This window comes from Diospyros lotus, chromosome 9 (genome assembly GCF_014633365.1).
Source record: "Diospyros lotus cultivar Yz01 chromosome 9, ASM1463336v1, whole genome shotgun sequence".
Classification (NCBI taxonomy): Eukaryota; Viridiplantae; Streptophyta; class Magnoliopsida; order Ericales; family Ebenaceae; genus Diospyros; species Diospyros lotus.
In genome coordinates, this window is record NC_068346.1 from 17,292,101 (window position 1) to 17,319,050 (window position 26,950).

At 38.6% G+C, this 26,950-nt stretch overlaps 1 protein-coding gene across 4 annotated transcripts in view; it reads left to right on the top strand.

Moving 5' to 3' along the window:
* The window catches only part of LOC127810420 (pentatricopeptide repeat-containing protein At4g33990), a 47,834-nt gene extending 21,163 nt beyond the window's left edge, over nt 1-26,671 (top strand). The window contains exons 4-8 of one of the 4 annotated variants that reach the window (XM_052349910.1): nt 22,390-22,518; nt 22,881-23,239; nt 24,880-24,989; nt 25,390-25,506; nt 26,255-26,671. The gene's annotated coding sequence lies outside the window, so the exon portion shown is untranslated. The other 3 variants (XM_052349908.1, XM_052349907.1, XM_052349909.1) reach the window with 3 other exon arrangements.
* Nucleotides 26,672-26,950: the final 279 nt, after the last annotated feature.

The following is a 26,950-nucleotide window of genomic DNA, read 5'->3' on the forward strand; positions in this document are numbered from 1 at the left end:
AGTGGCTGTAATGGGGTTTGATGGACCTTCTCTACAGATCACTCTGCATAAGTTGAATGGAACCAATTTCTGAGAGTGGTCCCAATCAGTTATGCTCGTGATCAAGGGAAAAGGTAAGGTAGGCTATTTAACCGGAGACACGGCGAGGCCTAGTCCTGAATCAGCAAACTATGGAGTTTGGGAAGTTGAGAATGCCATTGTCATGGCATGGCTAATAAATTCGATGGAGCCAAAGGTTGGAAGGACTTATCTCTTTTATGAGATGACTAGTGAAATATGGAAGGTGGTCTAAGAGATCTATTTAGATCTTGAGAATATGGCCCAAAGCTTCCAAGTTAGGTCCATGATTCGATCTACAAAGCAAGGTAATAGTTCTGTAACTGAGTATTACAATACTTTGACCGAGTTATGGCAACAGATGGATCTCTTCCATGAGATTAAGTGGGAATGCTCAATTGATGGAGTGAAGTTTGAAAAAATGGTGGAAAAAGAACGAATATTTGACTTCTTATATGGTCTAAATTCGGATTTAGATGAAGTAAAAGGAAGATTACTTGGAACCAAGCCATTTCCCTCTATGAGAGACGTGTTTGCTGAGGTAAGAGGAGAGGAGAGTAGAAAGAAGGTAATGCTGCTTGGCCATTCAACAAATGAAAGACTACTTCAAATTTTTCCTTGAATACAACTCGTGGAAGGTTTCCTATTACAACTAAGGGAGAGAACTAGAAAGATAAACAATGGTGTGACCATTGTAACAAGCCCTACCATACCAGAGAGACCTGCTGGAAGCTGCATGGGAAACCAGCCAATTGGAAACCTGGGAGCCAAAGAAAGGTGGGACAGTCCGCTTACATGGTGGAATCTAAAAAAGGGACCTCAGTCTCATTCTCTCTAACTCCAGAACAACTAGAAGTCCTCTAACAGTTGTTGAATCAAAACAAGGTCCAAAAGACGACTGAAAGTCCGAACAATAACAACAACTCAGGAGTTCTCTTGGCTAAGCAAGGTAAAATCAGTCATTCTCTATTCTCTAAAAGGTTATCTACTGGGGTTTGGATCATAGATACTGGTGCTTCAAACCATATGACTGGTGATCTTGGAGTTTTATTAGATTATGAACCTTGTGATCAGAGTATTACAGTAGTTATTCCTGACGGGACTAAGTCTTTAGTCCAAGGTAGAGGGACAACGTATGTAGCAGGGTTAAGTCTAAAATCCGTGCTTTATGTGCCTAACTTTAGATATAATCTTCTGTTGGTCAGTAAGATTACTCAAGATAAAAATTGCTCAGTGATTTTTTCTCCCTTCATTGTGTTTTTCAGGACATATCTTCGAGGAAGAGGATTGGCAAATCTGAAGAAAAAGGAGGTTTATATCAAATATCAAGGCATGATCACCAAGAGGAATTTAGGTCACTTGTTCAATCCTCTTTAGCTATCGTTTTTGAAACTATTTTAATGTTATGGCATCAAAGATTAGGACACCCTAGCCTCAAATACCTTAGAGTCTTGTACCCTTTGTCTTTTATCAATAAAATTCAGAATTTCTCTTGTGAAAATTGTATCCTTGCAAAACAAACTCGAAGTACTCACACCAAGCAAGCCTATAAACCCTCACAACCGTTTCACTTGATATGTAGTGACATTTGGGGACTAGTAAAAATTCCAAACCTAACAAATACTCGTTGGTTCATCACTTTCATTGATGATCACACACGGGTATGCTGGGTTTTCTTAATGAAGGACAAGTCTAAAACTTATCTAGTGTTCAGAAAGTTTCATCAAATGGTCGAAAAGGTTTTTCAATCCTCTATTCATTTTTTAAGAACCGACAATGGCCGAGAATACTTTTCAAACAACTTTGATCATTACCTAAATGAACATGGTATTGTCCACCAAAGTTCTTGTCCCTATAATCCCTAACAAAATGGGATAGTCGAAAGGAAGAAGTGGCACTTGCTTGAAACAACAAGAGCACTTATGTTCACTTAATCGGTTCCAAACTCCTATTGGGGAGAAGCAATCCTTACAACAGCTTATCTAATCAATCGACTCCCCTCAAAAGTCCTTCAATTCAAAACTCCCTTGAATTCTTTCCTCACTATACTAGGGCCTTAAACACTCTCTCTCCTAAGGTATTTGGATGTACTTCTTTTGTGCATCAAAATCAGCTCAACCAATTCAAACTTGAACCAGAGGCATTGAAATGTGTGTTTGTTGGATATTCCCCTACTCAGCTAGGATATAAGTGCTATCATCCAATTACAAGAAAATTTATTGTCTCTTGTGATGTTTCCTTCCTTGAGAATAAGCCTTTTTTCTGTGACACTAAATTCCACAATAACCCAGAAGAGGTTTGGAGTGAAGTCATATCTATGCCTCTTCATCCATCTACTCCTTCACCTACAGATCCTATTTTCAGTCCAGTCCCTACTACTGCAATTCATCAGCCTAGACCTAAACATTGTTCAACTTCAGAATTGACCTCTCCATTCCTAAATTATCAAGGAGGGAGAGAGAGAGGAGACCGAGATTCAACAAGGTGATCAAGGCCTACATAAACCTCCTCTTAAGCTTTACTCAAGGAGACCTCCAGCTCTTTAGCCAACCAATCCCTCTAAACTGGAGGTAAGTCCAAGAAAGATGATCATGAGTGATGATGAAACTCACCAACAACAGCATGAAGATGATCTAAGCATTCCCATTGCCCTAAGAAAAGGAAGAAGGACATGCACCAAACATCATATCACAGAATTCCTCGAGTACTTGAAACTATCTCCCTCATATAAGGCATTTACTATCAATCTCGATAACATCTCTATTCCAAAGAATATCCATCAAGCCATGCAGGATGAAAGATGGAGAGTGGCTGTTATGGAAGAGATGGCGGCCTTGGAAAAGAATGGCACATGGAAAATCATGGATCTTCCAGAAGGAAAGAAGGTAGTTGGCAGCAAATGGGTGTTCACATTGAAGTATAAATCAGATGGGAGCCTTGAGAGATACAAGGCCAGGCTGGTTGCACAAGGGTTTACTCAAACTCAAGGCTTGGATTACGAAGAAACTTTTGCCCTTGTTGCAAAACTAAACTCAATCAGAGTTCTGCTATCCTTGGCAGTAAATTTGGATTGGAATCTGTATCAATTAGACATCAAAAATGCCTTCCTAAATGGGGAATTGGAAGAGGAGATTTACATGAGGATACCACCAGGATTTGAGATGGATCACACTAGAAACAAGGTATTTAAATTGAAAAAATCCCTATACGGACTAAAGCAATCACCTCGTGCTTGGTTTAAGAGGTTAAGCAGATCATACCCTATTTACCAAGATTGTAGAAGATGGGAAGAGAACAATACTTATTGTCTATATAGACGATATCATCATTACAGGAGACAATCACTTAGAAATTGAAAGGCTAAAGAAGCAACTTAGAAAGGCTTTTGAGGTGAAGGAACTCAGGGAACTATAGTACTTTCTAGGATTGGAAGTAATAAGAAGCAAGGAGGGCATCTTTGTATCTTAGAGGAAATACACTCTAGATTTGCTACAAGAAACTGACAAGCTAAGCTGTAAACTGGCAAGTACGCCTCTAGAGCTTAACTGGAAGAATAGGGAAGAAAAGGCAGATTATCAAGTGGACAAAGGGAGGTACTAACGTTTGGTAGGCAAGCTTATTTATCTATGTCATACAAGGTCGAATAACCACAAGCGGGGTTAGGTGAGGAGATAAAAGCAAAATTCTGGAAGGACCTAGAGGGACTCATACAAATGATACCAAGAGGAGAGAGAGTGATTATAGGAGGTGACTTAAATGGTCACGTGGGTAGAGACAGAAACGGCTACAGAGAGGTACATGGAGGGTATGGATTCGGGGAAATTAATAATGAGGGTAAGTCTATTCTAGATTTTGCAATGGCATATGGGCTCATCATAACCAATACTAGGTTCAAAAAACGGGACGAACACTTAATCACATATAAAAATGTCACATCAAGCACCCAAATAGATTACTTCCTCATGAGACAAGAGGACCGGGTATGTTTGTAGGGATTGTAAGGTGATACTGGGAGAGTGTTTGACTACTGAACATAGACTTCTAGTACTTGACATCCAAGTAAGAAATTGGAAGAGAAAAAATCACATAAAACAAAATCTAAGAATCAGGTGGTGGGATTTAAAAGAAGAGAAACAACTAATCTTCAAAAAAAAATTAAGGGGTAGAAGAGAATGGAATGGAGAAGCACAGACAAACCAAATGTGGAGAGAAATGGCTAATGCCCTGAGAAACACAACAAAGGTAGTGCTTGGAGAGACAAATGGTAGAGCCCCTAACCTTAAGGAGTCTTGGTGGTAGAATGAAGAAGTGCAATTGAAAATTAAAAATAAGAAAAATTGCTATAAGGCTGTATATCAGTGCAACAATGAAGAAAATAAAAAAAATTATAAAGAATCAAAAAAGGCAGCAAAAAAAGCTGTTAGTGAAGCAAGGTCAAAAGCATACGAGAATCTATATAAACGACTTGATACAAAAGATGGAGAAAGGGATATATATAAATTAGCTAAAGCAAGAGAAAGAAAAACAAGGGATTTAAATCAAGTGAAATGCATAAAAGATGAAAATCAAAATGTATTAGTGAATGAGAGAGCAATTAAGGAGAGATGGAAGGAGTATTTCACAAAATTATTCAATGATAATGGCGACACAAGAGTTAGGTTGGGACATCTTAGTAACTCCTAAGGGAACGTGAGCTATACATTTTATCGACGCATAAGTCCAAATGAAATAAGGCAAGCATTAAAAAAGATGAAAAATCAAGGCGGTAGGACCGGATAATATACCAATAGAAGCATGGAAATGCATGGGAGAAGAGGGTATTTTCTAACTAACGAAATTATTTAACGCGATTCTTAAATAAAAAAAGATGCCAGATGAGTGGAGGAAGAGTACTTTGGTCCCTATATATAAGAACAAAGGAGATGTTCAAAACTGTGAAAATTACAGAGGAATTAAGTTAATGAGCCATACCATGAAACTCTGGGAGAGAGTAATAGAGTAGAGGCTCAGAAAAGAAACAGAGGTCTCAGAAAATCAGTTTGGTTTCATGCTCGGTAGGTCAACAATGGAAGCTATATACCTACTGAGGCGCCTAATGGAAAGGTATCTGGATCATCAGAAGGACCTACATATGGTGTTTATAGATCTAGAAAAGGCCTATGATAGGGTCCCTAGAAAAGTATTATGGAGGGTTTTAGAGAAGAAAGGAGTCCGAATAGCCTATATACAAGCCCTTAAGGACATGTATCATGGTGCAGAGACAAGGGTCAGAACATGCGGAGGGGATACTGAACCGTTTAAAATTACAATAGGATTGCATCAAGGTTTTGCACTAAGTCCATACTTATTTGCTTTAGTAATGGATGAACTCACTAAAGATATTCAGACAGAGGTGCCATGGTGTATGCTATTTGCAGACGACAGTGTTGGTGGATGAAACAAAAGAAGGAGTGAACACTAAGCTTGAGTTATGGAGAAACAATTTAGAATCTAAGGGATTTAAATTAAGCAGAAAGAAAATAGAATATATGGAATGTAAATTTAGTAAGAATGCAAGAGTGGATGATGTTATAATAAAATTGGAAGACTTGTTGTAAAACTTGGAACATGAAGGACTTGATTAAGTGGTAGCCAAGGGTTAAAAAGAACGCTACCTTTTCTAGAAATAGGAATAGAGGCTCCATTTGCAATGGTAATTTGTTTAGTGGTTTCAAGGGTTTCATAGGTTTCGAAAACATGGAGCTGAAAAAGTCTCACAGGTTAGGGTTTTACCTTGCTGCACCAGTGAGTAGGATTGTAACGACTCGTTACCAGGGTTCGAATTTTGTGGCATTTAAATGTGTTTGGTGTGTGTTTGTAGGGTGTAAGCGGTGGAGGTGGTTGCAGGCAGCAATTGTCGACTGATTGAGGAATCTTTCAATAGATTGCATTGAATCTATTAACTGATTGAAGGAACTGTCGACAGATTGCTAGAATCTGTTGACCAATTGTTACTGGGTTCAGCTTCCCAGGCCTCTTTCAGGTCGATTAGGCGGTGGTGGAGCTCGGTTGGTGTCTTCTAGAAGGTTTTGGCTCGTGTTAGGACCTTTCTATAACATCTAAGGGGCGGCTATATAAATAGAGAGAAGAGAAGAGAAAGGGAGGAAGCAATCAACCGAGAGAAATTGAGAGAAAGAAAGGAGGGAAAGAAGAAGAAAAGGAAGAGAAGAAGGAGGCAGCAGCTTAAGGCAATTCCTCCTCTGTTTAAGGCAAGTTCTTTCCTCTTTTGTAAGCACCTAACCTAAAACTTGGCCTTGGTATATCTTCTTCTAGCTTTTAAATCCATAAGTTCAAATGAGCCTTGTTTTGGGATATTCTTGAGTCTCTTGATGTGTTTTGTTCTATTTGGCCGAGAAGGGCTTATATCACCCCTCCATTCTTGTGGAATGATGCCTTACCTTGATGGGGTAGGTTCTAGATGGGTGGATGGTTGGTTGATGAATTTTGGTGTCTTCGTATGTTGTTTGGGTTGTTGGATACAGGCGTTGTCAACCGATTGGGCAAGGCTGTCGATCGTTTGGTGTTGTGGGAGGAAACTATCGACCAATGGCTGGCAAACTTCCGACCGTTTTGCCCCTGAGATACAAATTGTCAAACGATGCTTGAGAGTCGGTTGACCGATCTTGCCATGTTTTTATTTTACAGCATGTTAATGTGATCTTGGGGGGTCGGGTTTGCATCTGGGGGGTCACATGCTATGAATGCTTGGGCATGGGCATGTTAGAATAATTAGGGTTGTGCACGAGCATTGTACTACTATATAGGCGAAGCATGGCTTGATGACTGGTTTTATGGGGGCCTTGACCTTGGAGTTTGTTTGCGGAACTGTCTCTCATATCTCCTTTGTTGTGCTCAAGAACATAAAATTCTTGCTGATTTCTGGCTACATAGCACTCCACAGCCAAGACATGATGCGGGAGTCTTCCACATCCTAGGCTGTGAAGGCTGGATTTGCCTCATTTGGTGGAAATCTTGTTAGGTGGTTGCCTTTCCCGCCACCTTTGGGAAACGTCTTGATAAGTTGAACTCATTGAAGATAATTCTTACCGTCTAACGAATAGGATTGATGAACACTAGGTAATTCACCAGGTACATTGGATTGATCAACTGGAATTACATCTCCAGATGTTATGGTAGGGGCAACAACTTCATAGGTTTCAGACATGATCTCCGGACAAGTTGAAAGAAGCAATAAAGGCTTTGATGAAAGAAGAGGAGCTTTAGATAGAACGAAGAAGGGTTTGTGCAATAAAGGCACTAGGGTTTTAGGCGTATCAGGCCTAGTTCGAGTGCTATAATACCATGTAGAGGAAAAGAATACTTCTCCTTTCTTAATTATTCCAATATACACGAGCAAGGTCCTCTTATAGAGGATAGGAACGACCCAAAAAGAAACTATTCAAATTTAGAAACACTAGACGCTATAAACATTCCATCTACAAACACTACCAAAAAAACATATATACATTTTTAAGAAAGCTATAGTAATAAGAAAGTTTCCTAAGTTTAACTTAGGAAACTTCTTAATCTATCAAGGCCCTCTTTGATTGATCTACTGCTCCTTGATTAGCCAACCGTCAATCGGATTGATATGGTAAGCTACTATTATGCACACGTACACATAGATCCCCATATATCATGAATATACCAGCTCCTATAATCCCACTATTCACAACATTTCGTTGTCTTTCTCGAGGTCTCAAGCTTGTTCCCTATAGCCCTCAAGATCTCTCACCTTATGCTCAAGTCGGCTTTGTTTTGCTCGAAGACAGATGCCTTCGTCAGTCTATTTTTGCTGGTCAGCTTCAGCTCGAGCAAGGTTGGCCCGCGCGTTAGCAGTGGCCACGACTTGTCTTTGTACGCTCTGCATAACAACAATAGCATGTTAGTCCTAAAGTATCATTCTAGCCAAAGTAGCTAAGCTAAGTGATACGTACCTCAACCAAGTATCGTTATGTGATGTCCAAGCCTTTTGATGTGCGCCTCATGAATTCTCGTTCGTTGCGTGGCAACACCGTGGCTTAGATAAGCCTTGCCCCCATACCGGGTTCTATCACCAAGTCCATGTCGAGTACTCTTGGGCACACTTGAATTTCATGCCTTTTCAGCTGCTGATGTGGGAGAGGGGCCCTTCATGAATGGGGCCCATGGCTGGAAGCAGGGGCAGATGCGCTCGAGACTCCGTCTCCAACTCCCATCGAGGCGGGCATTCTATTCACCAAGGGAGTGGAAGTCGGCAGACAACCTAGTGTTGGCTGTGGTATCTTTCCAACTAGGCTTGCTCAAGCTAAGCCCTTGCTTCCTTAACTTCCGCCTCAACTGCGGCCTTGGCCCTAGCCGCCACCAAAGTTGCTTGTGTGCCCAGACTTAGTGGAGAAGGCAGCTAGGGAAAATCTCCTTGCTCATGAGCTCCCCCATAAGCCTATGAGAACAATGGCACTGGCGGACAGATGATTGGAGGAAGGTCGAGCGGATCGACCGCTATTGATTTTGCCAAGGCCCCCGTGTCGCTTGCGCCCTCTCCTTCTACCCTGGCTCTTTTGCCCCTTCGAGCCAAGGGCACCTCTCCTTCTTCAGTCTCCTCGAAGTTAAAGGTGTGCCCGGGTTGTTGAAGTCGTTCCATTCGCAATTGCCTCTCCTCTAGCCTTGGCCATCTTAGCCATCCCAATCCTCTGAAATTGCTCCATTTTTGCAAATGGCAAAAATAACAAATCATTAGTACATTCTAATAGCAAAGAAGCCAAAAGTGATTAAATAAAAAGAAAAGATTGGGTAAGGTAAGCACCCTCAGAGTTCGTCTCCCCCTCACACCCTTCTTCTTCCTCCTCTCCCACTTCATCATCGTCTCCCTCTTCTTCTACCTCTTCTTCATCTTTTTCTTCCTCTTCCTCCTCCTCCCCTTCTTCTATGCAAGGTTCCTGGGGAGCAATCCTCCTAGGTCTTGCCAGCTCCAAAGGCCTAGCCTCTTAGGTTGTAGATCTCGACCAGCCAGCACTCTCGTCCCCCTCTATCTCAACTGTCATCCATCTCGCCTAAATTAGGCATTCATCAACCAGTAGGTCGGCCAAGACCACTGGACCTCCTTGGGCCAATTTGTTGATATCCGCTCGGTGTTCCCTCACCATTGTCTTCACGTCTGGCCACTTACGCACATTTTTCCCCATAGCTGCAATGCGCCAGAATCGCGGTGCCTTTTAACTTAGAGGTGGTCGGACCACTAACCGCCTATTTTCAAAGCCTTCCACCTTTTATGGCATGCCCTTGAATAGTTTCACCTTATTGATTGTATTTTTCCTAATAAAGCGATCGTAGGCTCTACCTTGCGCTCTTTGCATAAGGCAAAAAATCCTACTAACACTGCCCAACCATTTGGGTGTAGCTGGGTTGGTGTTAGTATCTATTCCATTAGAAATTGCAACCCAAATGGGTGCAGCGGTAGTCTGAGTCCTGCCCTCAAACTATCAATATGGATCGCCACCTCAGTGTATTCAACAGTGGCCGTGAATTCATTCTTACTAGGTTTCCTTGGCAACTATAAGGTCGAGATACTAAATGCTTGCGCAAAACCTCCAACATTCCTACTCCTCAAAACTGACGGTTGCAATCTTGGAGATATAATTATCCTAGCTGCACCAGACATGCCCTCTTGTGGCTTGGGAATTGGATTAGAAGAAGCCATGCTTTACGTTTGGGATAATCCTCGGAAGGGCAGTCTTCAAAAGAGTCTTAAAGTCTTCAAAAGAGTCTTAAAGTCTTCGGAAGACTCCATGCACTTTGTGCAGTCTTTGGGTGAGTCAGAAGAGTCTTCGGGTGCTCCGGATGCCAACAAAGTCTTCAGGTAACTCAAGGTAGAAGGTGTGACCCACATGGGACCACCATTATTTATAGTTGCGTCTTTGGAAGACGAATCGTCATGTTATCATTACGTGCGTGTGAGCCTAGTCATCCAAAGATGTCTTCCAATGACTCAAGCTAGTGCAAATTTTCTCTAAACCTGGCCAATCTGCTTACCTGTCTTTGGGAGACTCAACACCTGGAGACATTATACTATTCCCTTTGCCTGGCAACCAAAGGTAAGAGTGGGGAGCCATTGTTGTGGGATAACCTAGCAAAACCTAACCAATCCTGAAGTATCAAAGGAGGTCGAAGACTCGAAAGATCCCGAAGAGTCTCCTGGGTATAGTCATCCGATGACTCCGAAGAGTCTTCGGGGGTAAAAATTCCCTTGAAATCCCCTTAATCCCGAAGAGTCTTTGGGGGAGTCTCGTCCGAGGTATACTCTTCGAGGGCATCCCATCCCGAAAGGTACCTTTAAGCCCTCCTGCCTCATCCACAGACTATTCACCCGAAGAGTCGGGCCACCCGCCTATGTCACGTGTCTTGCCTTTCCAGGTGACCTAATGCTCGAAGCCTATAAATACCCCTTGGATTTGTTCCCTCGAGATCCAAATCTTGCACTTGAAGACCCAGACCTAACTCTTTAGATCCAAACCCATTTGAAGACACACGTCCGAAGATTCACACACATAACCCATACTCATTCTACCTTCTGCATCATGACATCGTCTAACTTTGGCATCGAAGGGCCCGCACGGGAGAGTTTCCCGTGTGCCTTCTAACTGTTCTTGTGTCGTAGATATCCTAAAGATCCATCTGAAGACAGTAAGGCAATAGCACCTCTCGGAGACTCCTCAACTCTCTTGGAGCTAACCCATCTAAAGACAAACCCAACCATAGCCTTCGGGGATCCACCCTCCTTAAGACTCTATGGACTATCAATCGTTCGAAGACTCGGGGCATTCATCTCGCTCTCCCAGACAATTGATCAAGCCTAGCCTTATGAACTCTACTCTCCTGGACAGCGGATTGAGCCAGACACTTGCTAGTGCCACTTACCAGCATAGACGTTACTCTTGACTTTCTCACTAGACTCTGCTGAGCTATTTCTTAAGACAAACAAATTTAATTGTTGTATCCTTGCAACAATAGGTTTCTCTTTGTTTTTTTTTTTTTTTGGCCTAGCTTTGAAAGAATATTGAATAGATCTAAAACAATTTACCAAAGATACCGAAAAAATAAATATTAATCAAATTTTCAAAGAAAAGAGAACACCTTACCAAAGAAAGTGGAAGTTGGGCTGATGGTGTAAAAGGGAATGAAACCTGCAGGTATTTTGGTTGGGTTTGATAAAGGCTTGTGGGCTGTTGCGTCTGGGAGCAGTAGTGTCCAAATTAGGACTCGCGTCAATGAATAATTGGGTCGCTAGTTTTGGATTAAATGGGTTGGGTCAATGGATAATAAATCTTCAAATTGGGTTTGGGTTGAGAAATTGGATTAGGGTTAGACTTACAATGCAGCTACAAGAGGGAGCGATGATGGGTGAGGCTATTTTTGGCAAGATTGTGGCAGTGACTGGGGTGCCATTGACAGTAGACAAGCACGCCAATGACTTTGTTTAAGGGTTGCTAGAGGCTGTGAGGATTCTGGCAAGGTTAACTCTGATTGCTACTGGTTTTACTTCAGGTCGAGCTAGGGTTTCCAACTGGTTCCAACTTCAGTGGATATGGCTTCTGATGATTGGAAGCTGTGAAGCTTCTAGCGAGATTGTCACCTGGGGTTTTAAACTCTCCAATGAGGGTAAGCAAAGGATCCTGATGGTGATGGCTTTGGCGGCCAGGGCTTTTTAATGCTGTTGGTTCTGATTTCTGATGTGCTTAGTGAGTCTTCTGCTCAACTAGGGCTTCAAGGAAGTCTTCTATGGGTGATATGGAAGGCTTTTGGTGGTGTCTATTTATCTGGCTAGGGTTTTCACTGCTGTATGTGTTTATGTGCTGATGTTGCTGTTGAGAAAACCTGAAGAACTGCAATGATGCAGGTTGTAGGGCTAGCGGATTCTCTAAATTTTTTTAGAAAATCCCTGAAAATGATTTAGGACTTTCATCTTTGATACCAATTGATGCAGAACCCAAACCCAAAAAACAAGAGTAATCTCGATTACTCTAAACTAGTAGTAGTATTCAATATTATTTATCAAAGTCTATCTTTCAATTGGGTGAATAACACAACTTTGCTAGTTACTGAGAGGTGCCTTGTTCCTATTCAATTGGGTGATTACAAAGATGAAATTTTCTGTGATGTTTTACCTATGGATGTTGCCCATATCCTTTTAGGTCACCCTTCGTTTTAGACATTAGTGTAGTTCGTTATGGGTGAGAAAATACCTATGTCTTTAAGGTTGAGAAACTCACATTGATCTCTACTAAACCTTTTAGTGGAGGCACTACAACCAAGCCCAAGCAAACCTTTTAGTGGAGGCACTACGACCAAGCCCAAGCAAGCATCACCAGTCCCTAGTAAAAAGCACATTCATCTTATAACTCCTAAGGCATTTGAAAAAAAATTGTTAAGAAAGTGGATATGGGTTAGTCATATAGCTAAGGAGTCAATTTTAAGTTCGTTTGACAGTTTGGAGTTTCCATCTAGGATGAAGCCATTGTTAGAAGAATTTCATGATATCATGCTCGATGAGCTCCCTAGTAACCTACCACCTTTGAGGAATATCTAGTATGCCATTGATCTAGTTCCCAAATCTCAATTACCTAATTTGCCCCATTATAGGATGAATCGAGAAGAGCTAGCTGAATTGAATAGGCAAGTGGAGAACTTTTTGACTATAGGATTTGTTCAACATAGCCTTAGCCCTTGTGTTGTTCTTGCCCTTTTAACCCCAAAGAAAGATGGGTCTTGGAGATTATGTGTGGATAGTAGGGATAGTAGAGCCATTAATAAAATCACCATCAAGTATAGATTTCCCATTCTAAGATTGGAAGATATGTTGGATATGTTGTCTGGTTCTAGATGGTTTTCTAAGATAGACTTGCTTAGTGGGTATCATCATATTTGTATTTGGCCTGCCTTTAAGACCCAGTGTTGCCCAGAAAAATACCCAAGAGTGAGGTGAATTGGGTTTTTCGAAAATTAATAATTTTAGCTCTTTTGAAAACTCTTAAATTTGTGATCCTAATATATGGTGATTGCAGTAGGATTGAAATCAATAAAATCACACAACCACACAGAACAAGAGAAATTTATAGAGGTTCAACTCTAAAGAGCCTAATCCTCTCTCTCAAGACTTAGCTTGAGATTCCACTAGGGAGAATCAACACTAGCTTTTAATTGGAGCTAGAACCAACATATAATTCCTTGCCTAAGCAAGAACCACTAGCACACTACTAGCAAATACAATCCCCTCACCAAGTGAGTAAAAAATAACAAACTTACAACCATAGACAATTACAAATAAGTCACCAACGGTTGAGGATTCCACCAACCAGCACACTTCCAACACTTCGAACTTTCTCACTTTTGTTTGAATGCTCTATCAAGTTTATTCTAATTTGAGCCTCCATACTTACCCTATATATATACATCTTCCAAACACACTAGCCATTAAAGAAAGAGTTAATATGAAGTTTGAAATTCAAAAAATATTTAGACTTTCTCAAACAATAAGAAGACATATCTCATCTTTAATTCAAAATAAATTTATTTTTTGCATGAAAAATCAAGATTTGAAAATTCAAATATAAGTTTTTGAGACATAAATGATTAAAACAAGAAAATATGTCTAAAAGCAATTCTCCTTTAATTCAAAATAAATTTAGTTTTTGCATTAGTAAGAGAAAACAATTCTCCTTTAATTCAAGATTTGAAAATTCAAACATAAGCTTTTGAGACATAAATGATTAAAATAAGAAAACATGTCTAAAAGCAATTTTCTTTTAATTCAAAATAAATTTACTTTTTACATGAGTAAGAGAAAACAATTCTCCTTTAATTCAAGATTTGAAAATTCAAATATAAACTTTGGAGACATAAATGATTAAAACAATAAAACATGTCTAAAAGAAATTCTCCTTTAATTCAAAATAAATTTACTTTTTGCATGAATAAGAGAAAACGTGTCTAAAAATAATTTTCTTTAATTCAAAATAAATTTACTTTTTGTATGAGAAAGAAATACATTTATATTATAAAAATATTTTTGTTATCATCAAAATCATATTTATTTAACCCTTGAGCTTAACACCCAGGATATACTTTATGAATGGTTAGTTATGCCCTTTAGTCCAAGGCTCTTAGTATCTTCATGAGAGTTATGAAACAAGTACTTAAACCTTTCACAAGAAAATTTTTGGTTGTTTACTTCGATGGCATCTTGATCTTTAGCAAGTCCTGAGATGAGCATCTAAGCTGCCTTAAATAAGTTTTCCTAACTCTTAGGGTTCCCAAATTGTATGTTAATCTTAAAAAGTGTTCCTTTTTACAATCTCAATTGCTTTTCTTAGGCTTCATTATCTAACCCAAGATGTAGCTGTCGACCCTGAGAAAGTTTGAGCTTTTAGAGAGTGGCCTAAACCTAGGACAGTGCTAGAGATTCGTAGTTTCCATGGCATGGCTACTTTTTATAGAAAATTCATTAAGGGATTTAGAATTATCATGGCTCCAATTATAGATTGTTTGAAGAAAAAAGAGTTTTTGTGTCCTAGTTCAACCAATAAAAGGAAATCAAAGAAAGGATAGCCATAACACTTGTCTTACGACACCCTACTTTTAGTAAAGTTTTTGAGGTTGTCTATGATGCATCTGGCATTGGTATTGGAGGTGTTCTTAGTCAAGAGGGTCGCCCAATAGCATTCTTTAGTGATAAACTCAATGAAGCTAAATAGAAATATTCTACTTATAACAAAGAGTTCGTTGTTCGTTATCCAGTCTCTTCGCTATTGGAGGTACTATCTATTGCCATAAGAATTTTTTCTATATTTTGATTGTCAGGCATTAAGATACTTGCACTCTCAAAAGAAGTTGAACTCTAGATATGCTAAGTGGGTAGAATTCCTTAGTGAGTACACCTTTGTCCTTAAGTATTGTTCTAGGTAGATAATAAAGTAGGGATGTGGGTAGTTAGTCTCAAATGATGAGTATAAAGGTTATTGGTTTTGATGAGGTGAAGGACACTTGCCCTAATTGCCCTAATTTTGGCTCTATTTTTACCTTAAGGTTAATTAAGGTAATCATTGCCCCCTTGTTGATTTTGTCATTCATGATGGTTATCCTTTTAGAGGAACTAAGATGGGCATTCCATAGACTTTATTTAGAGACTTCTTCATATGGGAAATGCAAGGATGGGGATTAACTGGTCATTTTTGGAAGAGATAAGACTATTGCACTTGTTGAGGATAGATTTTATTGGCCGTATTTGAAAAAGGGATGTCTCTAGGATTGTTTCATAATATCTCGCATATGTCAACTGGCTAAAACTAAGAAGAACAACACAGGTTTGTACACTCCTCTTCCTATCCACATGCCCCTTGGCAAGACGTCAGTATAGATTTCATTTTAGGTCTACCCGAGATTATTAGGGGACATGACTCAATTCTAGTAATAGTGGATAGGTTTTCTAAGATGGCACATTTTCTTCCTTGTAGTAAGATCACAGATGCTTCCCGTGTTGCTAAATTGATTTTTAGAGAACTAATTAAGTTACATCGTTCTCCTGCTTCCATTTTATCTAATAGAGATGCCAAATTTGTTAGTTATTTTTGGAAGACACTTGGAAACTATTTGGGGCAAGTTTGAAATTCACTTATGCCTTTCATCCCTAAACTGATGCACAAACATAAGTTGTGAATTGTAGTTTGGGAGACTTGCTTAAGTGTCTTGTGGGAGAAAAGCATGGTAATTGGGATTTGGTTTTGCCAACTACTGAAATTACTAATAACAACTTTGTTAATAGGTCCATTCGTAAAAGTCATTTTGAGATTGTTCATGGTTACTCCCCTCACACCCCTATTGATCTTGTATCCTTACCCTAGGATGTCTAATTTTCTGAGCCTGCTAAAAATTTTACCCAATACATCCATGACCTATATGCTGAGATTTAAAGGAAAATTGCAATGAGCAATGTTGACTATAAACTTGTTATTTTTGTACATCGTAAGGCTCGAGAATTTAACAAAGGTGACTATGTCATGGTTTGTATTCGCCCCAAGTGCTTCCCTAAACATTCCTTCAAGACACTACATGCTCGAGCTAGTGGGCCCTTTTCTATCATCCAAAAACTTAGACCTAATGCTTATTTACTTAACTTACCTAATAATATGAATATTAGTCTTGTTTTTAATGTGGAAGATTAAACTCCTTACCAAGGCACATTTGAGCCTCATCTCTTCCCTACTAATGTTCCTATAGGTCACCAAGTTCCTTGTATCCCACGCATACTGCAACAAAAGGATGTGATTGATGTTGTGCTAAATGATGAGATTGTGGCTTCTTCTCGTGGTTGGGTTACTGTTGTTTTCTTGTCAAATGGAAAGATTGACCAAATTCAAATATTTGGATTATTGAAGAGGATTTTTGAGTCCTAGATCCTAAGCTCTTGGAGTGGTATTTACAGTTCAACTTGTTGGAGTCGAGTTCTTTTCAATTGAAGGAGAATGTTGAAGATCATAGAGACAAATATTTTGGAAACAATATTTTAGGCATAAAAGTAGATATTAATATTGTTTTATTAGTTTCCTTATTTTAATTTGTTTCCTAGTGTGGAAAAAGGGAATTTTCTTCGTTCGTATGATTCTATTGTACATGGTAGGAATATATAGACGTACAAGGAGATTCCAAATCACATCTCTAATGGATTGTGATCTCCTAAGAATCATCCATAAATTAAAAATGGAAACAAAGAAAGTTAAAAAAGTTGTAAATCCTCCTAGCTATAATCCTAACTGTACATAGCCTAAAATAGAGAAGATTTTGAGATTTAAATGCTGAGATATTCAATCATCAACACCTAGTTTCTTTTAATTTCTTTTATTTCCTAGAGTCCTAATTAGATTAAGATTACCTTTACTGAACAGAACCAAATAACCTAAGTACAATAGCCTTAGGTATGAGGAAAGATTGAATCAATCAAACTCAGTGCTTGTATTGAATGAAGGTCATATAAATAAAGGTGTAGGGCTACGGCTTCTACTCCTAATCCTACAAGATGTAGGATACAAATTCTAATTTAAAATAGATTACAGATAGATAGGATACAAAATTTTAATCTTTAAGCAGCACATATCTTCTTCTTCTTCTCTCTTATCTCCTTTAGATTTATTCGGTTCTTTATTTGGCTGCTTACCCTCCTTTTCTCCAACACCCCCTGTCAAACTGGTGAATAGATGTCTCTCATTCCCAGCTTGCCAATAAAAGATTCAAATCCAAGTCTTGACATGGCCTTTGTAAATATATTTGCTTCTTAACTTGCTGTAGGTAGATAGGTTAGTTTTATTCCTCCTTGCTCAATTTTCCTTTGAATAAAACTTCTATCAATCCTAACATGCTTCATCCTATCTTCCTGGATGGGATTATTAATAATACTTATAGCTGACTTACTGTCACTATAAAGTTTTGTTAGTGAAGTTAGGGGCATTTGTAGGTCTTCCATCAATCTTGTCAATCAAATTAATTCACAAATACCTTGGGCAATTGCCTTAAACTCTGCCTCTACACTACTCCTTGCCACCACTGATTGTTTCTTACTCTTCCAAGTGATTAAGTTCCCCTAAAGTTTAGTGCAAAACCCAGATGTTGATCGGCTGTCCACCACGGATCCTACCTAATCAACATCAGCAAATCCTTCAGCCCCTCTAGTATCACTCTTTTGGAACAATAATCCATTTCCTGGTGTTCCCTTTAGGTATCTTAAAATATGATAAACTGCATTCATATGTTGTTGAGTAGGCAAGTGCATAAATTGACTCACAATATTCACAGCATAGGCAATATCCGAGCGAGTGAGAGATAGATAAATTAGCCTCCCAACTAACCTTTGATACTTCCTTTATCAACAAGAGGATCATCATCGATTATTTTATACTTCTAGTTTCTCTCAAGGGGTGTATAGATTGGTTTGCTTCCCAGCATCCTAGTATCTCTTAGGAGATCAAGAGTATACTTTCTTTGAGAGATTAAAATGCCTTGTTTGCTCCTTGGTACTTCCATCCCAAGGAAGTACTTCATGGTTCTCAAGTCTTTAACCTCAAATTCATCTCTCAATCTGTGTTTTAGTGCAGTTATCTCCTGAATATTATCACTAATGATAATAATATCATCTACATACACAATCAAGATAGCTCTTTTCCCATTTGCTGCATGTTTAGTAAACAATGTATGATCTGCTTCCCCTTGCTTGTATCCAAACTTGATAAGAGTATAACTAAATTTCTTAAACCATGCTCTTGGGGATTGCTTTAATCCATAGAGCGATCTATACAGTTTACATACCTTGCCCACTTTCTCCTTTTTCAAATCTGGGTGGAATCTTCATATTGATTTCTTCCTCCAACTCTCCATTTAGAAAAACTTTTTTTATATCTGGCTAGAACAATTCCCAATCAAGATTAACAGCTAGAGATAATAGGACTCTTATGGAATTTAATTTTGCCACTGGAGCAAAAGTCTCCTCATAATCTATCCCATAGGTTTGGGAGAACCCTTGAGCCACCAACCTTGCTTTATACTTGTCTATGCTCCCATCTGACCTATATTTGACAGAAAATACCCACTTACAGCCAACAATCTTCTTATTTTTTGGAGTTTCAACAATATCCCATGTATGATTGCCAATAAGAGCCTTCATTTCCTCCATAACAACTTCCTTCCACTTGGGATCTTTTAAAGCCTCTTGAATGTTTTGTGGGACAGCCACTTCATCAATTGTTGTGGTGAAAGCCCTGAATTGGGGAAACAATCTAGAATATGTTTAAGTAATTTGAGATAGGATACTTAACACAAGATCTTACCCCCTTCAAATAGCAATAGGAATGTCCAGATCACAGTTGGCCTTGATGTTTTCCTCACTTGTTGGACCACCCTCCAGTTCTAATAATTGGTTGAGTTGAGGACCAGGACCTTTTGGTCTCCTAGAGTAGACCTTTATAGGTTTATCTGAGTGTGCTTCTCTTGAACTAGTAACCACAAGCTCAGCTGGTTAAGTGAGGTGGTTGTTTGAAGAATGATCAAGAGAGGAGGTGGAATCTGGACTGATTGATTTAGGCTGTTTTGCTGCAGCTGATTGTGAAAAATCAGCTGCAGCAGCTTGTGTCGAGTCAGCACCTGAAGAGGGTGAAAGAAAGGAAGGGAGAGACGTAGGCATAGATACGGTGGGATCCCAATGTCCTTCTTCTCTTGATGTTTCCCTTTGAATGGAGGCACTTGGGTAATAGGATTCATGCTCAACAAATGTTACATCACAAGAGAGAAAAAAACTTATGTAATAGGGAACGATAACATTTGTATCCCTTTTGAGTGGGAGAGTAGCCAAGATAAATACATTTAATGGCTTTTGGTTCAAGTTTATGATGGTTAGGTTTGATATGATGAACATATACAATGCAACCAAATAATTTCGGAGGAAGAGAACTTAGGATTCGAGTATGAGGAAAAATGCTCAACAAGTTGTGTAAGGGAGTCTGATAGTTAAGCACTTTAAAAGGAAGTCGGTTTATCAAATAAGAAGTTGTTCAGCTTCTTTCGAATACCTGTTAGGAATAGCACTAGTAAACATTAAGGAATGAGCCACTTCAAGTAAATGGCGATTTTTCCTCTCAGCCACCCTATATTGTTGAGTATAGAGGCAGGTGCTTTGATGGAAAATCCTATGTGTAGTAAGGTATTGGGTGAAAGGATAGGAAAAATACTCATGGCCATTATCAATTCTAAGAATGCAAATAAATGACTGAAATACACTAAGAATTAGTTTGTGAAAGCATTGGAACACAACACACATCTCTGATTTTTCTTTCATAAGATATACCCAACACACCCTAATATGATCATCAATGAAGGTGACAAACCATTGAGCACTAGACAGGCTTGAAATTCTTGTTGGTCCCTATATGTCACTGTGAATGAAGTAAAAAGGTTTGGATTGTGTGAGGATGAGGTAAATAAGTGTTGTGTGATTGTTTGGCAAGAATACAATGTTCACATTGAAGAACTAATTTTTCTTTATTGATGAATAAACTTGGATACAAACGCCTTTGGTATGAAAAACTTGGATGACCAAGGCGTTTGTGCCACAACAAAATTTCAGAATTCGAACTAATAGTAAAAGAAAGCTTATGTGGTAACTGATTCATAGGAGAAGCCTTGTTTTCCGAAACCCAATAGAGCCCATACTTTTCCTCAGCGCTACCAATCATCTTCCTCAAAGACCAGTCTTGAAAAATACAATGAGAGGGAAAAAATATTACAATGCGATCCATGTCCTTAGTTAATTTGCTAACTGACAACAAATTACACTTCAAAATTGGCACATATAGGATAGATTTAAGTTGCAAACCAGACATATATACATCCCCTTTCCCCCTAATTGAAGTCATAGTACCATCTGCCATCAGAACTTTCAGCTCCTTATCATTGCTGAAGTTGATTGAATGTGGTTGTAGACCTGGTCATATGAGTTTTCTAGACCACAAAGAGTATGCTAGATTACCTTTTTGGGCCACTGATATTGTGGAATTGGTGGCTGAGGTACATGACTCTTTTGTAAGATGAGAATTGCTTAAAAACTTCTGTAGAAAATCCACCTGTTCAGTAGTTTGGTTGAGATTTATACCTCTATCAATGGTAGGGGCAATTGTTGAGATGTAAGCTGGCTTTTCTTTCTCCCTTTTATTCTTTGGCTTCTAGTTTGCTGGCTTTCCATAGAGTTTCCAGCAAGTATCTTTAGTGTGGTAGGGCTTATTACAGTGTTCACACCACTGTTTTTCCCTAGGAGATTCTTCACGTTTGGCTGTAGCAAGTGCAAAACCTGCACTTGGGTCTACTGCTGCCTGGAGCATCACATGCTTCCTGCATTCCTCCCTTCTAACTTCGGAAAACACTTCCCGGAGGGATGGAAGTGGTTTAGTACCAAGTAACCGACCCCAGACCTCATCTAGATCAGCATTGAGGCCTTGGAAGAAGTCAAATATCCTCTCTTTTTCCAGCATCTTGCTGTACTTTAGGTTGTCTATGGAACATGCCCAACTTGGATCATAGAAAAGATCCATCTCCTTCCATAATTCCATTAAGGTATTGTAGTATTTAGTAACACCAAGATTACCTTGTTTAGTGGTTCTAATGGCCGATCTGATCTCAAAACACTGGGTTGTGTTTTCAATGTCAGAATAGATCTCTTGAACAACATCCCATACTTCCTTAGCAGTCTTATAGAAGAGATATGTTCGACCAATTTTTGGCTCCATCGAGTTTATAAGCCAAGCCATGATTATTGAGTTTTCTGCCTCCCATCTTTTATAATCGGCTGTACCCTTTGATGGAGTTGAAACAGCTCCTGATAGGTAGCCAAACTTACCCTTGCCTTTAATTACCAACATAACATATTGAAACCATTCCCGGAAATTTTTTCCATTCAATCTGTGTTGTGTGATCTACAAGGTGTGGCTATCAATTGATAGAGGAACAACTAGAATTGTTGTAGCCGGAATTGCTGCTGGTTGAGGGTTTGGAATGAGGGAGGATTCTGTAGTTGTATGAACTGCATTCTCAGGGTTGGAAGAGGCTATAATATCTTGATTCTCGTCTAGGAAGAACTGTGCTCTGATACCATGAACAGAACCAAAATAGCCTAAGTAGAATAACCTTAGGTATGAGGAAAGATTGAATCAATCAAACTCAGTGTTTGTATTGAATGAAAGTCATATAAATACAGGTGTAAGGCTACAGCTTCTACTCCTAATCCTACAAGTACAAGATATAGGATACAAATTCTAATTTAAAATAGATTACAAATAGATAGGATACAAAATTTTAATCTTTAAGCAACACATATCTTCTTCTTCTTCGCTCTTATCTCCTTCAGATTTATTCGGCCCTTTATTCGGCTACATATCCTCCTTTTATTCAAACATCAATACCTCCTTATCTAAACCCTTTACCCGAATTCTCCAACATTTGCAATCTTAATTAGATTATATCAAGGAATCCTAGTTAGAATAGGTTTTTGTCTATTAGTTGTCTATAAATAATCTTTGAGTGAAGTATTGAAGGATAGACTTTGATGAATAATATTGAATATTGCTATTTGTTTGGAGTAATCGGGATTACTCTTGTTTCTTTGGTTTGGGTTTTGCATCAATTGGGGCCTCATATTTCCTACTAGAAGCCTCTCATTTTTTTTACTAAATCAGTTGTTACCACCACTAAATCTTTTCCCCATTTTTTGCCTTGTAAATATTATAGGCCTTTGTAAATGCATGGAAGCAAGCTTGCTCTACACCAAGAACAGTTTTCCTGGTTCCGCTAGGGTGCTGTTATCTTGTAAATGCAAACAGATTCAAGGGGCCTTGTGCTGAAATATTAGTTGTCCAGGTAGCTTTATTATTATTATTGTTGTTATCATTGATTATAATTGTTTTCTTTCATCTTCTTTGAGGAAGGAGTTTTGTTACAATTTTCTGTATCTCTTATGCGGACTCCTGTGGTCATGCCTGATACATTTTTCTGGTTCTTTTCATGCTATATTACAGATTGAAGGAACAACTGTAGCACCAGATGACCCGAATAAATGGGATCCTGAAAACCCTAGAATTTTTTGCTTGATTTTTCCAATATAAATTGAGTCATTTTCCAAATGTAATTTCCCTGAAACTATTCAAGTAAATGAATTTGCAAGACAGGTTTTTCCATTCCCCTTCTGATTTCCTGTTTTCACTATTTTGTTTCTTTGACAGCCTTGCAAAGTGGCACCAACCGTTAGGATCCTGTTTCTGACAAAACCCAATAGAACAACTCTGGCAGAGTTACAAGAGTGCACATTAATTATTTACATCCAGAGTTCTTTTCCATGCTTTGTCACTGGATGTAACACAAAGAGTTCGTTGCAGGAACCGACTATAAATTCAAGTTCAGTGGTAAAGGTGAAAGGGCTAACGATTAGAAACAGCCAACAGATGCATTTCGTCATCTCCCGTTCTGAATCTGTGCTCCTCTGATATAAAAGTTTCTGCTCCAGAGTACAGTCCAAACACTGATGGAATCCATATCACTTAATCAAGAGAAGTAGCTTTCTAGAACTGTAAAATTGGAACAGGTACCAAATTCTACCCCTTACATTTATTCTGTCCTTGGAAGAAATTATAGCTTGTTTGGCCGTGCAGTGAGAAACCAGAATATTTGTTTTTCAGATAAAAGTGCTTATGTGAGTTTTTTGAGGTATTTGGCCAAAATTAAAAGTGCTTTTACTGGTAGCAAAAACTTTTTTTTTTTTGGCTGAGAAGCAAAAGCAAAAGTAGAAAATAAATTCAGTTTCAGAGTCTAGACAAAATTACACCTCATTAAAATTGCAAATATTACACTTACCAAATAGTATTAACTACAAAACTTATGTCAATATTTTTTCTAGTAATTTTGTTGTTATAAACACTTTTTTTCATGAATTGGCCAAGCACAAAACAACATTAAGAGCATTTCTCAAATGATGTGTGTGTGTGCGCGGGGGGGGGGGGGGGGAATAGGTGCACGACTCTAAAAGTCATGAAATTAGCAGATTTGAGTTTGACTTAAATGAGTTTGTATCAAAATCAGGTCAAATCAAACTTGACATGGAACTAATAGTATCAGGTCAGATTGACCTGTTTAACTCAAAAACAACTTGAATATAATTTGAACAAATTTGAATAATCTGAGTGACTAGGAGAATTATCTCGTGTGTTTGGAGGCTAAATGGAAAATATGTTTCCTTAGCTTGTATTGAACTCTGAGATGGAAATATATACACAAGCCATCCTAAAATAGGAGATAAAATACAAACAAATTCAAACTACATTCAAATATTACAGATAATACTACCTCTTCCCCCTCTTTTCTGGAACTGCTTTATCTCTTCTTCCTCTTATCTCTTTAGTTTGTAATTCTCTTATCTTTTCTTCGATAACAACCTTACCTCTTGCTTCCCTTCCATAATTTGAACTTATTCTTTTCTTATCTATCTTCTTCAACATAATTAAATAATACAAATTGACACCTTATCAGATGATCTAGCTAAATGCTAAACTATTTTTTCCTGAAAATGATTCTCATAGAAGTGTTTTTTATGTAAGTGATTCTCAGATCAGTTGAAATTTCAGAGCACTGCCAAACGGGCACATAAACAATCTTGAACTTATTACCCCTATATAATTTCTGTTACCTTCTCACTTGTCTGATGACGAGTGAAGGCAATGCATACAGCCAATTGTTCAATATAAATGCCTTAGGATGGAGCAAAGCAGCAAAAAGGTTGGTAAACAAGAAGTTCACAGACACTCTAGGCACCTACAACATGCACCATGGAGTTACCATAAATGATAAGTACATTAATGTCCGACAAAATTGAAGATTGCTGTTATAAGGAATGACACAGACAAGCTTTATAACTTCATGGTTTTGCATTTGCCATGAGGGGATGATTGCATCTCAATTCTCAAGGGTAGCTCAAATATCAAGATGAAGGCAATCTATTGTGGACCTGGTTATGGAATTAGGCAGCATCTCATTCGTAGAGCTCTAGTTAAACTGTTGTTAACAGGTTGTTATACTATTTACAACAATATTATAGCAATTAAAATTTGGAGCAAGGACAACAAATGAGATTGGCACCTGCCAAGTATGTGAAACTGTTAGAAATTATTTGTTCAGGGCTTCAACGGTCTTTGCTATTCATTCTTTTGCTGCATAATTTTTGTATTCCAGCATTGGAAGCCTTGGGAAGGACAACAGCATAGGCATAGGCACAAAGATGTGTCTTGGATACAACTTTCCTAAGGAAGACTACAAATGGCCTCAGGATCAAGACTTCGCAGGTAATTCTAGTGCTTCAATGCTAGGGACAGGCAATTTCCAATATCATACTGTTGACATTGAAAAAAGCATGATAAACATCATTTTGCCAGAGAGAGAGAGAGAGATTACTGTGATGTTTTGAAGCAGTAGTTAAACATCATTTCACAACGCCTCCAATGTAGTTGACTCATATTTATAAGCAAATTCATTTTAGAGCATGTTTTGTCAATAGAGATAAGCTCATCGTCAAACTTCTCATCATTGATCCAATAAGTTTATCCAGAGAAGTTGGTATTAGCAGTCCTCGTAGTTGTAAAATAATTCATTCAATATTAAGTTAAGAACATTGCATGTAACCAAACATTCTGACATCCTTGTTCAGAATGACATGGATACCTCACATCTTTGCTATGTGGTTAGGGAGGATCTGGCTATGTTCATGCAGTACGATACCAGAATGTGGGGATGCAAGAGGTTTCCAATCCCATTATCATTGATCAATTGTATCCTGATTCCTCAGTTGCTTGTCAGAACAAGGTAAAACCTTGAATTCTGAAACCTCTTCAATTGTGAAATCTTCACTCTATTAAAAGAAGGTTTTGAGATTCTTTCTCTTCAATTGTGAAATCTCCACTCTATTAATTAAAAGAAGGTTTTGAGATTCTTTCTTTTGCTCACCCCCCCCCCCCCCCCCCCCCCCCCACATCAGCTGTTGAAGTAAGTGTAATTGTGTACCATAACATTATTGGGACTTCAGAGAGCCCAAGGGCCATTAAATTCGATTGCCGTTACAGTTCCGTGCTAGCACAGTTCTGAACAACATCAATCTATTCGGTAAGGAAGGCAGAGTTGGGACCTCCTGTCTTTCTGCCTCAGGCTTTGGGTACGGGTTTGTGCATACTTCAGCAAAATTCATGTCTTCCTCTGCCAACAACCCGATTGTGGAAAAAACCAAGAGATTGAGCCGGCAAAACCCAACGAAGAGCATCTCATTCACACGGTGCTCTGACCAGTTTCCATTGAGCTTAATCTTGGATAACTTCTATTTAATGAAACTGATAGACAGGAAATGACTTGTCTAGCATCTAATGAAAGGGATGGGATTTGTATACCTGTATGGAGTCCCTAATAGAACAATAGAGAGCAATTATCTGTCTTGCTTGAAAGTTGAAATGAATAAAGTGACGCAGTTAACTGTTATGTTTGTTTGTGTTGATTTAAAGCACAACGTTCTGGGCTCAGATTAAACAAGAAGAATGATTAATTTCTGTTAATCATTGTGCAGTGAAATTTTCTGACTAGACCTTGAAGAAAGATTTCTCTTTGATATGGGTTGTAAGTGCCTTTCAAAACACTTTCAAAACATATGGTTATAGATATAAAGGACTGACGAATTATAATTAAGTAGTCGATCTGATCGTAGTGTGATTAAGATTTGATATGTTATTGTGTGGTGAGGTTGTACCTTGAGAAAAGAACTATAAATTGCAAAGCCATCTCTCTGGCTAATGGTCCGTCTTCAGATTCCTTATTTGCGGATAATTGCAGGTTCTGTTCTGTCCTGTTTGTCTATTGTCATGCATAAAGAACGAAAATAAAGTTACCTTGTATCTCTGTGTACTTTTGTAATCAAAATGGGCTTTGCTTTTGAAAGATACAGCAACCAGACTTATTTCTTTAAGCCAAAGTAATCTCCTGGCATCATTGATGATAGAAATCAAACAAACATGCATAATCAGTCCCAGCCATGCAAGATCTTGAGCCTAAGCTAGATTCCATTTTGGTAGGTTTCAAATGCGAGAAAGCAGGCTGCAGATTAGACAACTATACGACAAAAAAATTATTGATCCAAGTGACTCCAAAGTGGGATTGTTGATTCATATTTGGTTGCAGATATGTAGAGATAGATTATATTGATGTTTTGTGTGATCAGGATTTAAATTATTTTGAAATGAGTTCATATATAGATTTTTGTGCATTT